The following is a 3,435-nucleotide window of genomic DNA, read 5'->3' on the forward strand; positions in this document are numbered from 1 at the left end:
GAGAGAGAGAAAAAGGGAGAGAACTTAAATTTAAAAAGTTAACTGAGAATAGGATGCAGGGAAGACATGCTAAGGGGAGAGATGGGAGGAAAGAAGAGGGGAGAAAAGGAGAGAGAATAAGAAAGGATGGGAGGGGCAGTTAGAGAGAGAGTGAGAGATAAAAGAATGAGAGGATTTTAACTCAATTCAACTTTTAGGCACAGTCTCTGGGTATTTTTGGTTTGTTTGTTTGTTTTTTTGTTTTTCTTTCCTTCCTTCCTGAGTCTGCCCCCTATGCAAAATTCCATGAGTTTCAAATCTTTTCTGGTTGGTTGGCTGGCTGTGGGAGGGTTCTGCTTGATTCTGGGATTGCTAGTCTTTTATTCGTGGGCCTACCGCCACTCTGCTGTGAGCTGCGTTTAGTTGTCCCCTCCTGAGGCACCCTCACCCCTCCTCAGGCTTGTCCAGCTACTCCTTCCCCCTGTTGGTCCAGCCTGTGCCTGCTAGCAATCCCCGCCCTGCCTTCAGTCGTGTCTCTATTCCCAGGCTACAGCTTCTGCTCTCTTTCCTGTCTATATGCTTGCACACCCTACCTCTCTCCCTGTCTCAAGGTCATCCCTTTGTTTTGCAGGACTCTGGCACAGTCGGTCAAAGTGGCAGACCCAGTGGCACTTTCCTGCTCAGGGCCTTTTTCCTAGTCTGGAGTTCTGCAGTGGCTTTCCTGCATGGGCTCTTCTCCTTGCCCCCAAACTGTCTCTATTCCGAGCTACAGCTTCCGCTGGCTTCCCTGTCTATAGGCCTGCCTACTCTATCTCTCTCCCCGCCCCAGCACCGTCCCTTTGTTCTGCAGGACTCTTGTGTGATCGGTCAACGTGGCACTCTCTTATCCCAGAGCTCTCCACCGGTCTGGAGCTCCGCATCAGCCTTTCCACACACGGGCCCTCCTCTCCACCCCAAAACCATCTCCACTCTTGAGCCACTGGCTCCACTCACCTCCCTCCCTACTTGCCTGCGTGCTCTCTCTCTCTCTCTCTGGCTCCACAGGACTCTAGCGCGACCAGTCAAAGCGCCGGGTCCAGTGGGGCTCTCCTGCCCAGGACCTCTCCCAGGTCTGGAGCTCCGCAGTGGCTTTCCCACTTGGGCTCTTCTCTTTGCCCCAAAGCTGTCTTTATTTTGAGCTATAGCTTCTGCTGGCTTCCCTGTCTATAGTCCTGCGCGCTCTATCTCTCTTCCCGTCCCAGCACCGTCCCTTTGTTCTTCAGGACTTTAGTGTGGTCAGTCATTGAGGCGGTCTCTTACCCAGGAGCTCTCCCCTAGTCTGGAGCTCCGCAGCAGCTTTTCCCTGCGGGCCCTTCTCCCTGCCCTAAAACCATCTCCACTCCAGAACCACGGCCTCCGCTCTCTTCTTACTTACACACCCTGCGTGTCCTGTTTATCTCCTAGCCCCAAACCCGCCTTTTGTTCTGTGGGATTCTAGCGTGATCGTTCAAAGAGCCAGGGCATGCACTGCTCTTTTGCTCAGGAGCTCTCCCCCGGTCCAGAGTTCTGCAGCAGCTTTTCTGTGCAGCTGGTCTCCTTGCCCCAAAACTGTCCCTTTGTTCTGTAGGGCCCTAGTGCAAGTGCTGCGCATGTCCCGAGTGCTGAGCTTTCGGTCAGGGGTTGTAGCTGAGGAGGTTTCCCTCTGGACTCAGATCACACAGTTTCTCCCAGTCCTGCTTGTTCACTGTTCTCTCACTCCTCTGGCTTTTTCAGCTGAATCTTCTCTCTAACTTCCTACAAGAATTCACTTATCGGTGTGCCCCTAGCAGGGGGAGCCTCCAGGCAGCTCTTGGCTAGTGAGCTCTCCAGCTTAGTACTGCAGACGCACCGGGTCCTGGAATGACTCAACGTCCAGTGCATGGTAAACCCCTCCACCCCCCTCCACGCTGCTCCCATGCTCTCCTCCCGTTCATGCTATCGGAGATCCACACACACTCAGTCACTCCTCTCCGCATTAGTTCCTGGGGCCTCTCCTTAACTGGAGCGAGCAGAGAACACTGCCCCTACTCCGCGGCCATCTTCCCAACTCTCCATTTTCATCATTGAGTTGAAGTGATGTGATGCCTGGGATTTGCTTCAAAATAACCCTATAAAGGGAGGCAGTGGATGGGAAAGGTAGGAGTCAATTATTTTGACAAATCTGAAAGGAACAGTTAGATGAAACTGAAACCTTTTCCCATTTTGTCTCATGACAAAGGCAGAGATCATACCAGCAGCTCCATAGAATATGATGTGCTTACTAGACCCTCTAGTAGTTCCTTGGATGAGGATGCATTGAATGATGCCTGGTTGGATCCAAGTGAAGGAGAAGAAGAAGATGGCCTTTTCAGTGTCATGGGGGAAAAGGAGGAGGTGTTATTGAAGGGAGGTGAGGATGAGAAAAATTTATTGGATAGCTCTGGATTGGTATCTGAGACTCCTGGCCTCTGCCAATTACCTCAACTAAGTACATCAGTTGGTAAGGGACCAAATCTTACAAAATCATTAAATAGACCCTTTACGCTAGAAAAGAGTTGTGTGAAATTAACAGTTGTTACACTACTTAATCCAATAGTTTGTGATTCTGTGCTAAACCCTCCTCACGTGGAGAAGAGATGAGAGAAGGTAGTCTTATCTCACATAAGAGCACACTTTGCACTAATTTTGAAGAGATCATTCCCAATAATTCTGCCTGGAATGGGCCCCCACTTCATTCTTCTTCAAATAATAAATTTCAACCAACTGTTCCTGAAAAAATTATGCTGATAGTAAGAAACCTACACCTTTATGATCTCAGATCTTGTACCATTCAGAGACTCCTCATACAGGTTCATCCTGGTGAAATTGATCACATGTATTAAGTTATAAAATGAGGTTTCCAGTTCATTAAAAAAAAAGATGTTGACAAAGATTCTGGGAAACTGAAAGTCCCTGAAAGAATAAGCAAAGTCATTCCTGTTCCGCAAACCAAAACAAGGACTAATATTCTGATATTCTCACAATCAGATCTAGAGTGGAAGAAGCGAACTTATGTCAGGAGTATCTTTGCTCATATAAAACTCAGTGGACTCTAACCAAGGTGCCTTGGTGGAACTGTGTTCTATGATGGATCAAGTTCATCATATGCATAACCATTCGCATCCCTCTGACCTCACCATTCGAGACTATGCCCAGTACCGACTGAAACATCTGGAAATATACAGTCTGACTAAATGGGTTGATAAGAATAAGTGAAGCCACCGATGGTTCCAGAGTCCTTAAGATATCGAGTATAATTCATTTGTCTCGCCCCATCAACATTGAAAGTCCCTTTCCAAGGTCCTGTCCAGAGCAGCAGCTTATCTTCTTCTCCTGTTTTGTGATTTGCATATTTTGAATTTTATTTTTCACAATATTTTTATTTAAAGAATTTGTCACCTTTTGGAAATGCAAAAAAAA

The 3,435-nt window shown here is 47.9% G+C and overlaps 1 pseudogene; it reads left to right on the forward strand.

Annotated features, from left to right (window-relative positions):
• The first annotated feature begins 2,175 nt into the window (after positions 1 to 2,175).
• LOC149990931 (S100P-binding protein pseudogene) lies at positions 2,176 to 3,231 on the forward strand (annotated as a pseudogene).
• The last annotated feature ends 204 nt before the right edge of the window (positions 3,232 to 3,435 follow it).

The sequence above is a fragment of the Furipterus horrens genome, unplaced genomic scaffold (assembly GCF_987537825.1).
Source record: "Furipterus horrens unplaced genomic scaffold, mFurHor1.1.pri manual_scaffold_17, whole genome shotgun sequence".
NCBI lineage: Eukaryota > Metazoa > Chordata > Mammalia > Chiroptera > Furipteridae > Furipterus > Furipterus horrens.